Raw genomic sequence first — 12,822 nt, 5'->3', positions numbered from 1 at the left:
CCCTCTCCAGTTGCTTTTCTTTCCTGGGTGGATGGCGTTTGAGGGATCAGGTAATTTAGATTAGTTCTAATTAAGTCTTGGCATAAAATCAGGGTCAGATTAAGCAGTTACTAAAGTCATAGTTAAGATAGGAGACAGTCGAGGATTAGTAAAATACATACCAATTGTATTCAAAGATCAGTCTTTCACTAAAGGTTCTTGCAGAATCACCTAGTATGTTTGCCAGAAATAATTGAAATCCCAGTTGCCATCTCAGACCCGGGGATCTGTCTCCAGGGAGCACCCCGGGCTTAATGCCATCAGGAAAGCTGAAGAAGCAGCACTTTAACCTGGACATCTGTTCCTTAAAAACATAAAAATTTTCTTAAATGCTGCATGCTCAACTCTTTGGAGCTGTGATCTTGGATTAGGACACTTCCCTGCCCTGTCTCACCCTGGTTTGTCTCTGCTCACCTTCTTAGGGCTGAGTGGACACACAGAGACTTCTCTTTGACCTTCCTTCATGTGGGCAGCTAGGTGGAGAATCTCTATCAATATCCAATATCTAGACTTTTCCCTTTCCTTACCTCCTCCCATATGGTTGGCCAGAAGATAAGATCCTGGGGAATCGGGGTGAGTGGGGTGGGAAAGTAGGAGCCTCCTCTGGGCTTCACCCTCACCCACCTGTCCAGGCAGAGTCTCCAGATTCTTGCAAAGGGAGTCTGCTGTGCATGGTGAAGAAGTCCCAGATCCTTATTCTGCCATTGCTCCTTTTATGTTTTGGGTTCTCAGTAACCTTGCAAGAAGGCAGGCTGATGAGGAACAAAAGGCAAAAAGGAGATGGAGGAGGGGAGGCCCAGCAGAAAGGAGGGCTGATGGGGGGAAGATAGTAGGGAGGATGGGAGGACATTGGGTTGGGGGCTGGAGAGAAAGGGGATAGGTGGAGAGGGACTCCTGGGGGGAGGAGGGCTGATGATGGTGGAAGAACATAGGGAGGGTGGGTGGGGGACGTTGGCAAAGGGATTTATAAGCAAGAAGTCTGACATGGAGGAGGACCCATAGGAAGGGGACAGCAAGAGAGGGCAAGTGGGAAGAGGGCTTATTGGAAGAGCAAGAACCATCCATTCCAAGGCCCTAACCATAATAGCACCAAATTCTGTGAAAACATTCCCTTTAACCACTTTATTATCTTTGTATAAAAGATGATGTAATAAAAATCTTTCAGTCTCCAAGAAGGCCTATAGCACAGCCCTACTGCCCTACCACACAGCCCGTCAAAACTGCCACCACTACCCTGACACCTAGTGGAGCTTGCTATAATTACAAGCAAAGAACCCAAAGGAAATGAAGACTGAAATGTTTTTATTTCTGTTTTAAATTTCAATAGATTTAGGAGATACAAGTGGTTTTTTGTTACCTAGATGGATTGTATAGTGGTGAAGTCAGGGCTCTTAGTGTGCTTGTCATTCTGGTAGTGTACACTGTACTTGACAGGCAATTTTTGATCCCTCCCATCTTCCCCCTTTTTGAGTCTCCAAAGTCCATTACAGCATTTTATATGACCATGTATACCCATCCTTAGCCCTCACTTGTGAGAAAAGTGAAATTAAAATTAACAGCTGAATTCACACAAATTTGTAAAAAAAAAAAAATGCATGAAGTTTGAGCATGATCCTGGGTAAGAAAATTCATCTTTTTCATTCACACATATTCTCAAATGTTTGTTTCTTTTTATGAATATGTAAAGAGTAGCAAACTGGTCAGCACACTTTCTGATGCTATTTTTCATTTCTACTTTTTGGAAGTAGATTTTGGCCTAGAGTTTACCTTCTTGAAACCCAAATACACTGTAAAAATGTTCTCTTTCATACTTTGAATAACTAAAGGGAGCCAATAACTGTTCTTTAAAACTGTCCAATTATTATTTAAGAATGATGACAATAAAAAATAAGAGAGCTAGACTGGTTTCCCTTTACATAAAAACCTTCTGAAATTAGTGAAAGAAGCTGACAAATATATTTTTGATCATAGAAATAGGTGATAATTACTTGTAGCATTATGCCATAATTTCAAAAAAGTTCATGTTTCCATCATAGCTGATTTGATTTCTGTTCCCTACAAATTGAATTTGGCAAATCTTGTGTTTGGAGTAAGGTTGTGGTAGGGATGGAGTGCGGTTCTGGTTGATTCTTCCTGACACTGCATAATGCCCACCCAGGTAGTGTTCATTCCTTGCTCCCATCCCACCAGCTCCCAGCATCCATAACTCTCCTACTATTCCCCAGTGGCCCAGAGCTATCTTCAGTGTATGGACCCCAGGCTTAGAACCCACTCTTACCTCTCCTAGGTCTTAGGTCTTGGTCTTGGTCTTGGTCTTTGTCTTCATCACATCCCACCACTGAAGACTTTTTCTTTCTGCCATTTGCAGGCTCAGTTTCCTGCCAGGTTCTGAAAACCTTCCCACCTGAAACCATCTTAATTGACAGTGTGGCCCTAATATGAATTGTGGTTTTATCCAGGAGCTCGCTGCTCCCCTGTCACCTCTTTGTGTCTCAACCAAAAGGGGAATTGGCTTTTGCCCTCTTCATTCAGCACACAGGACTGTGGAGAGGTGGCGTAGGTCAGCTGCTAAGGAATCTTTCCTCAGTCCTCTGGAGGTGAGGCCCTAAGGTGGCTTTGAGCAGAGGAGTGTCATGATGTAAGTGGTTGACCCAAGGAATTAAGAGCCCATCCTTAGTGTCTCCATCATCTCCATGGGCTTTCTGCACCTGCCACTGTCCCACCTTGTGGCTAGGAGCCATTGGGCTTCGGCAGTAGGTTCAGCACACCTCAGAGCCAGTGTTTAGATGAATGGGTAGGTAAGGAGACAGGGGACCAAGGCTCAGTCTTGTTTGGGATCTAGTCTTCCAGAAGATATTGCCTGCTTTATTTTCCTGTTAGTTCCCAGTTCCCATGGGATGAATATCCTGTCTTTAGACTAAACATTCTTGTGAACTAATTCCCTGCCTCCTCCCACACCTTGAATTACCCCCACAGACAGATGATCTGGGACAGAGTTTGGATATGGGCTGGCAGTGCACCTTTATCTGGTTATCATTATTTGTTTCCTACAGAGACAGGTAAAGACCCGGTAGGGAGTTCAGCCCTGGGGATTGTTCCAGGCTCCCAGGGAAAATGCTGGATGAGGATTTATTATAACTAAGGGTAGAGGGATCTGAGTCCCCCATGGGTGGAGATGGAGAAATGACATTTGACAAAAGGCCAAGGGGCAGTGTTAATTTCAAGGCTGGAGATGAAGTTTGGGAACATGTAACAGGTATGGGGTGGTTCATGAGGTGATATTCATTATAAGGTAGGCTGCAAAGATGGGGATGCAGAGGGCAGGTGTTTACTGGGTGGTCACCCTATGATGATGGAGGGGCTTGCCATTTTAAAGGCTCAGTGCTGGGCTGTCTGGTCTAATCACATGTGAGATTCTTCTCCTGATAAATGGATTCCTAAATCTGGCCTTACCATTTGACACACAGTTAGTACCCAGTGTAAAGTCTGTAACATAGCAGCTACTATGGATACATTCCTAAAGATGAGGTATGACGCCTTTGGGAGCTTGATCTCATAACATTAGACCCCGCCATTCCCCATGGTCCTCAGTCAGGGAGGTGCTGCCACCCAGGCTGCAGTTCTATCCATCACAATGATGTGGGGACACTCCTGGCAGTTCCTGGTGGTACTGGGGGGTCCAGGAATGTTAGATGACCCTGACACAGGGTGATCTCTCACCATGGAACATTGGCCTACAACCTGCTGAACACCCGCTGAGGTGGAAAACTTAGAAGTGAGTTCTATTTTATATGTAAATACAAAGTATTTTGTGCATGGTTTGTATGTACACCAACATTTCAAGGAGTGTAAATAGCCAAGTAAAATTGAAGGACAGTAGTACTTTGTTTTGTTCAGAACTCTCCCAAGAGCATTTCTGAAAGTCATGGCACCATGGCTGCACTGAGGATAGTGTTTCAGCCTAAATAACCCTTTCCACAAGTTTGCATTTGTAGCTGTTGTATTTGGGTGATTCAGAATATACATACAAACACACTTTCTGAGGGCTTATTTTAAAATGTTAAATATAAAGGAAAAGTGCCATAGTTACTTCTCTTAAATCCCAATGTATTTATAAGTATGTTAAGCCTGGGGTTACTTGTTATACCTTGAGAGTAGATGTACCTAGTAGTTAATTAATTAATTTTTTTGGAGTTTCATTATGTCACCCCAGCTAGAGTGCCATGGTGTCATCATAACTCAATGCAACCTTGCACTCTACAACCCAAGCAATCTTCCTGCCTCAGCCTCCCTGGTAGCTGGGACTATAGGTGCCCACCACAACGCCTGACTAATTTTTCTATTTTTAGTGGAGATGGGGTCTTGCTCTTGCTCAAGCTTGGTCTTGAACTCCTGAACTCAAGGAATCCTCCTGCCTCAGCTTCCCAGAGTGCTAGGATTACAAGCATGAGCCATTGTACCCAGCCTAAATTATTTAACTTTTAGTTTCATAGAGTTATGAAATTCATTTCACATTAATACTGAGTTCATCATAAAATTTTTATTTTTAAAAGAGAGAGTGTTGGGTCCAGGTGGGTCAGAGAGCAAACTGGTTGGGTTGTATCTGCCTGGGTTGATCTGTCAGCTGTGACGACTGGGATCTGTTTTACCTCTCCAGTGATGAGCCATCTACCTGAGAACTCTTTGAGATCTAGTGCTTTCAATTTGATTTAGAACATACAATTTTCTTCTGTTTTTTGAACTAAATCTTTTCCAGAGGTACACATTCCTCTGCATAACGTGACTGTGACTTCTTCCCACATTCCATGCTAGCATTTGACTCTTCAGCATCCTGGAATGAGAATCTCCCCCAGCCAGGTATTTGAAGATAGACTGGCTGTATGGGCTCCCCTGGGTCCTTTGGAAGCTTCTGGGCTGAGAAAGTCCACTTCAGGTTTAAGCTGAGAACGTTAACTTGATCTGCCCCTCTCCTCACCAGATTTCTGCCACATCAGATGTTTCCTTAGGGTCGTGCTGTGGGAACAAGAGGCAATCTCAGCTCTTCTGATACTGGGGAATAATGGAGCCTTTGATCAGTTGAAGAATCTGTAGATTTTCTCTCGCCCAAAGCACCTCATGAAAGGCGGCCCCCCACCCCCCACAATATGCTGCTCCCTCTACTGCCCTTTGCCCTTTGCCCTTATAGTGCTGTGGCAGAGTGATACTATGTGTCCATTCTCACCCCTAGCACTCCTTGGCATTATCAATTATTCTTATTTCTCATCTATAAAAAGCAAACTAATAAATACATTAAATAATCAAAACTCTGACAAACTATATGGGAGGAAAACAGGCAGCTGTGAAAGAAAATGAAAGGAAGTCTTGCTTGGATTGGGTTGTCTGGATGGGCCTCTCTGAAGAGGTGATATTTACACTGAGATCCAGAGACTGAGAAGTGTCCTGACAGTCAGGAACTGGGGAGACCATGGCAAACAAAGGACCCAGCACCCATAGAGGCTTGAGGTGCACAAGTGCTCCATGTGGTCCCCAGGTCATGGCTTATCCAGGAGAAAAGTGTCATCAGAGGAGTTTAGGGTGGTAGCCTGGGCCAGATCCTCAAAGCCTCTAGGATAATTTTTAAATCTGTCCACAAATTTCTTTGGTATTCATCATGTCAAAAGGCAAATACTAATATCTCTCCCCTTAAGTGCCATTAATGACTAGAATGTGGTGAAAGTGACAAAAAGTGACGAACGAAATTAGGACACTGAAGCTTCCTCCTCACTCTCTCAGATCCCTCTTCCTGGCAGAAGCCAGCTGCAATATTGTTATGATACTCCATAGCCCCGTGGAGAGGTCCACCATAGCTGAGGCCTCTCACCCACAGCCATGTGAGTGACACATTTTGAAAGCAGATCTGCCTTCTTGTTAAACCTCAGACAACACCTTCACTGCAACCTCATGAGAGATCATAGGTCCAAAATCACCTAGCTGAGCCACTCCTAGATTCTTGACTCAAGGAAACTGGGAGATAATACATGGCTATTGTTCTGAGCTACTAAGTTTTGGGGTAAGTAATTATGCAGCAATAAATAAATGGTACAGCTTGGTAAACCATGTTAAGGAAACCCAAGCTTCATAAGTGGAAAGGAAAGTCATTGAAAAGTTTTGAGAAGAATAGTTTGGAGATGGGTGGAAGCAGGAAAGATGAGAACATCTGGGATGGGTGAGGCAGAGGGCATTTGGCTGCAAGTGTCTGAAATTTCCAATGAAAATGACTTGAACAATAAGGAGATGTATTAATTCACCTTTTAAGAATTCCAGGTATAATAATAATAAAAAAAAAAGAATTCCAGGTATAGGGTGGGTCTCAGGGTACTTACTGTAAGCTCCCCTAATCTATAGGAGATGTGTTCAAAGACACTCAGTATTTTAAACCTCAGGTGGTACCAAACTCTATGTATATCACGTTTTTCCCTACATATACATACTAATGATAAAATTTAACTTATAAATTTAGTAAGAGATAGCAACATTAATAATATCATAGAATGATTAAATTAATGTACTAAAATAAAAGTTATATGAATGTGGCATCTCTCTCTTTCTCACGATATTTTATAGCACTGTATTATGAGTTGCTAAACCACAGAAAATAAAGTTGGTGATAAGTGGGAACCACCATAATTAATTTAGCACTTCATCAATATCACTAGTGTCCTATAGCTTTTTTGTGTCTGTTCCGCCTGTCTTGGAATATTGACTCTGTCTCCAAGCTAACTTCTCTTAGAGAGACAAACAGGTTTTGATGATTTCAGGTGTCACATCCAGAAACGGCAAAGTTCAATTGAAGCAAAGGCTCTCTCTCCTTAAGTGTCTCTTCTTATGAGTGTGGAAACCTCTCCTAGATGCTCTCAGCAGGTTTCTCTCACACAATGTCCATCTGAATTACATCATATGCTCAATCCACCCCCAGAACAGGGAAGGGCCCCTGTGATTGGCTTAGGCTGGACATTATGGTGGTCTGGAGTAGGATTGTGGTGTGAAATCAAAAATAGATGAATCTCAGATAGAGTTTGTAGACATCAAGAGACATAAAAGAATTGAGCATGGCTCTCCAATTTTGGCATGAGCAAACAGGAGTTGTGATGGTCTGGATATGTCTCCCAAAGTTTATGTGTTGGGAGTTGGAGCCTAATGGGAGGGGGCCGGACGCCTTTTTTAAGGGATGTATATCTTATCACAGTAGTGGGTTCCTTATTAAAGAGCAAGTTTAGCCTCCTCTTCAACACTTGTGTTCTCTCTTTCCCTTCCTCCCTAACTCTCTGTGGGATGACACAGCAAGAAGGCTCTTGCAACATACCAGCCTCTGGGTCTTGGACTTCCCAGCCTTCAGAAACATGGGCCATTACATTTCTGTTCAATATAAAATACCCAGTCTGTGGTATTCTGTTACGACAGCACACCATGGACTAGGATAGAGGTTTAAAGTATCATTGTCTAGAATAAGAAGCCTGGAGGAAAAAACTTTGCTATTTCTATGGCCAAGGCTTATTCAGGCCAATTTGCTGATTACCATTATATTCTTGAAAGATATAATACCTTTACTTCAAAGATAGAGGCACCGGTGACAAAAGTCTAGCCTTATAGCAAGTTGGTTAGAGGAGAAAACTTAGTAAGGAAGACTTTTCTAACTAAATAAACCACAAAGGCTGCAGCACTTATTTTGTTCTTTTTTTACTAGTAAGTCATGCCTTAATGATCGTTTTTAAAGACATTAATTGATATGTAAATTGTGGAATGGGTTTCAAGGGGTATCTTTGGATCATTTCCTCTGCTGTGGACACTCTCATTAACTCTCTTGGCAGTCAGATGCATTGCCTTAAACTTTCATGAATAGTAATGACTTGAACATTTGCCTTGAGGTTATACTTCCTATTATTAAAGCTCTTTGCTGCATTAACAGGTTGATCCATAAATGTATAAAAGCTATTGTTATTATTTGAATGTTCCTTCCAAAATTCATGTTGACACTTAATTACCATTGTGATGGTATTAAGAAGAGAGACTTTCAAAAGGTGACTAGGTCTTCAGGGCTCTGCCCTCATGAATGCCTTAAAGCCATTATAGTGGAAGTGGGTTAGTTATTGCAGGAGTGGGACCCTGATAAAAGGGTACGTTCAGCCCCTATTTTCTTTCTGTTTCGTGCACATGCTTCCTCACTACATGATGCCTATCCACAATTTTAAAACACAGTAAGAAGACCCTCTGTAGATGACTGTACCATGCACTTGGATTTCCCAACCTCTAGATCTATGAGCCCAATAAATTTCATTATAAATTATCCAGTCTCTGATATTCTGATACAGCAGCAGAAAATGAACTAAGACAGAAAATTGGTACTGAGAAGTGGAGCTGTTGCTATAACAAATACCCAAAAATGAAGAAGTGGCTTTGGAACTGGGCAATCGGTAGAGAGACTAGAAGAATTTGAAGGAGCTACACTAGAAAAAGAAGAGATTTCTCTACGTGGAGCATGAAGAGAAATTCAGGATAAGGCTCAGAAGAAGACAAGAAAACTGGGGAAAGTTTGGAACATTTTAGAGGTTACTTACAAGTGGTTATCATCAGAATGTTGGTAGAAATATGGATGGTAAAGGCTATTCTGATGAGATCTCAGAGGAACAAGCTATTGAAAACTAGAATCAAGGCTATCTTTGTTATATAGTGACAAAGAGCTTAATGGAGTTGTGTCCATGTCCCAGGGCGTTATGGAATACAGAATTTAAGAGTAATGGACGAGGCTATGGGGGGAAGAAATCTTTAAGCAGCAAAATATTCAGGCTGCTGCATGGCTTCTTTTAATTGCATATAATAAAGAAGGAGATGACTTGCAGATGGAATTTATAATTAAAAGAAAATAAGAATGGAAAGATTTGGGAAATTTGCAGCCTGGCCATGTAAAGAGCAAAGCAAAGATGTAGCTAAGCAACCCTTTGCCCAAGATATGACCATAGATAGGAAAGGAGTCAAGTGCTCTTCATAATGACCATAGGAGAACGACCCCAGAGACATTTCACACATCTTTCAGGCTGCCCACCCCGCATCACAGGTTCAGAGTCCAGGAGGACAGTATGGTTTCAGGGATGGGCCCAGGTCCCTTTCCATGACCTACTGCCTAGCACCTCTTTTGTTCTCTGCTCCCTACATTCTTGCACAGTGCTTTTTGGTCTCCTCAGCCATGGACCAAGTGGACTCAGGTATTGGTCAGATCATGGTTCCAAAAGGATAGTTTGTAAATCTTAGTGGCATCCATTTGGTGCTGATTTTGAAAGCACACAGCATGTAACAGTTGTGAGGGCATTGATACGTCCACCTAGATTTCTAAGGATGTTACAGGCAGCTTGGGGGTTCCAGAAAGATGCCTTCTATAGAAGTGGAGCTTCCACAGAGAGTCCTCCATTAGGGCAGTGCCTAGTGGTGCTATGGAAGTGGGCCATCCAAAGACCACAGAACTGTAGAGGCAGCAGTTTGCAACTTCAACCTGGGAGAGTTGCAGGCATAAGACTCCAATTCATGAGAGGTGCTACATGGGCTGGGCCTGGGAAAGCTATGGGGCCAGGGCTGTCAGGGGCATTGGGGACCCAGCCACCACTCCAGTGTGCCCAAGATATGGGACATGGAGTCAATGGAGATGATTTTCCAGCTTTAAGATTTAAAGTTGTTTACCTTATTGGGTTTTGGACTTAAGTGACATCAGTTACTTCTTTTTTCTTGCCTATTTCTTTGGCCAGGGCTGGGTTTGAACCCGCCACCTCCGGTATATGGGGCCAGCACCCTACTTCTTTGAGCCACAGGCGCCACCCCGCCTATTTCTTTCTTTTGGAATGGAAATGTATATCCTATGCTTGGCCCATTATTGTGTTTTGGACGTAGATAACTTTAGTTTCACAAACTTAAAGCTGGAGGAAATTTTCCTTTGGATGAATTACATCTTACCCATGTCTAATATAGATGGACGGTGGACTTTTGACTTGATACCGGAACAAGATATGACATTAGGGGCTATCGAGATGGAATGAATGTATTTTGTATGTGAGAAGGACGTACATCTGGGGGTGGAATGTTATGGTTTGAATTTCTCCTCCAGAACTCATGTTGAAATCTAGTTTTCATTGTGACAGAATTAAGAAGTGAAAACTTTAAGAGGGAATTAGGTCATGAGGGCTCTACACTCATGAATAGATTAATGTCATTATTATGGGGATGAGTAGTTATCACGGACACGAATGCCTGATTAAAAGATAAATTTGGCCTCCAGTTTCTCTGTCTGCCATGTGCACTTTTTGCCACATGATGCTCTTCCATTATGTTACAACACAGCAAGAGGGTTCTCATCAGATACCAGCGCCATGCTCTTAGACTTTACAGAAATGTGAACCAATAAACGTCTTTGCTTTATAAATTACCTAGTTTGTGGTATTCTGTAATAGTAGCAGAAAACAGGCTAAGACAGACACATGAAAGAAACAACCTCATCACATTTTCATATATCACGTTAAATGCAGTTAAGACCAAAGCTCTCTGTGACAACTTAGTTTGACAAACATTTCTTGAATACCAAAGGCACTGTCCTAGGTGCTGAGCGTTCCATTGTGATAGTAAGTGCTCAGGCAATATTGTTGCCTGTTGAATGAATAAGCTTTGACCTATTTAGTCAAGGAAGGGATAGGAGAGGCTTGTGAGCTATGAAAAAATGATGATTTTTCTCTTTGGCACAGTTCCCTTTTTCTAGAAATAATGGGAAAAATCACCTGGGTCCTTGAGTCCTGAGATTTTACAAGAAAACTGACAGGTCTGAGATCTGATTGGATCTTACTGAGTGCAAAAAGAACTCAGTATGGATGAGTTTCTAGGTACGGATGGCAAATGGTTTCTAAAAAGATGCAGAACCTTTAGATCAATTTGAGATTTAAGATCCTGAGAAGGAGTTCCAAAAGCCTGAATATAAGATTCAGTGATGTTGGATATTTCCTTGGCTGTCATCCCATACTTAAGTCTGCAGATCAGCTAAATGTACTTCACCCATCTCGATTTTTTAAAATTTAATTTAATTTATCTTAATTTATTTATATATATCTGAAATAAACTTATTTATTTTATTTTTTGTTTTTATTATCTGCTTGCTACAGAGATACTTAGGGTAGTGCCTGGCCCAGAGAATGAATGTAACAGCTATTTGTTGTCTGAACACATGAAATCCCTCTTCCTGCTTAAAGTTTTTCTATTTAGCTCTTCTTCCTCTCGATTTTGGTTGTCCCAAATGTTACACAGTATAATTTTGTTCAGGAATTAATTGTTTAAAATTGACTATTTCCATTTACACCAGGCTATAAGATCCATGAGGCCAAAGGCCAAATCCCATAGTTCCAATCTTGGATAAAAGCAGTCCATTTGATATCAGTTGGTCAAAATGTGATCAGAGAAGAATTTGGGAAGGACCCTTTCACTACCCCAGGAACAGCAGAGAGAAATGTGAGTCTTGCTTCAATTGCAGGAGGCTGAGTCATTTCTGGGCACCGGCATCAGCTCTGCGGCTGTGTATCTTCATGTACAATTGAGCAGTACCATGGATTTGTTATTTGTGTTGTGTGTGGCTTGGAACTAAAGTTTGCTGCCAGTTTATACCCTCAGGTAATGTGCAATGGATTAAGATTTGTGTATATTTAAGAAAAACCAACAACCAGTAAAGATACAGAACACATTACGTAATAACATGGGCTCTCACCCATTAAGGATGAGAACAGATAGATACTGTTGGCAAAGAAACCGCTGGTTGCACATAGTTGGAGTCAGGCACTAAGAACAGAGTTTACTGCAGAAAAATTCTATTTGCTTTTCTCTGGAAGTCCTGTGAAATGAATTAGGATAAATGTGATCAAAATTAAGAAGATGCCTTTATTATTAACCTCTTTGGGACTGTTTGGCTCACTCTTTCTGCGTTCAGTGTGAGATAGTGCTTATGTGGTCTCCAAGGAAGCATTAAGTTCACACAATATTTGCAATGGACGGGTTGTCCAGAATGCAGGGTGGTTTCCAATAGCTGGATTGGCAGTGAACTGGCAAGATCAAAATGTGGCTTTGGGGACCCATGGATCTCACTCTCTAGAGAGACACCCTTTGGAGCCAGAGTCAGGAGAGAGAATTACAGTTACTCTGGCCAGTTCAGTCAACTTAACTTACTTTTGGAGGCACTCAGATAACTCAAAATGGCTTCTGAGATATCTCAAAATTTTTTTGAACTAATGTTTGACTTTCATTATTGTTACAAAGTTTTAGTATATACATTTCTCCATCCAGTTTCTTCCAAAGTTGCCGTATTTTATAACTGGCATGATTATCAGAACAAGGAAATTAACCCTGATTCTATACTATCAATGAAACTGAAATCCTTATTTTAATTTCACCAGTTTTCTCACTGATGCCCAGGATCTCACATCACATTTAGCTATAATGTTTCTCTGTATCTTCCAACTGTAATGGTTCCTCTGTCTTTTTTTAACACTTCATGACCTTGAAACTTTTAAAGATTACTGATCAGTGATGTTGTAGATTATCCCGCAGTTTGGATTTGTCCAATCTTCTCTTGGTTCAATGAAGTTATGCATATTTAGCAAGAATACTATGGAACGAACAGTACGTCTCCTCAGGGCATCATATCATTGGGTTCCTGACGTGGACTTGGCCACCTTGTTAAGATGCATCTGCCAGTTTTCCTACCTGTGGAGTTTCTATTGCTGCTTT

The sequence above is a fragment of the Nycticebus coucang genome, chromosome 3 (genome assembly GCF_027406575.1).
Source record: "Nycticebus coucang isolate mNycCou1 chromosome 3, mNycCou1.pri, whole genome shotgun sequence".
NCBI lineage: Eukaryota > Metazoa > Chordata > Mammalia > Primates > Lorisidae > Nycticebus > Nycticebus coucang.
Note: the sequence above shows the minus strand (reverse complement) of the source record.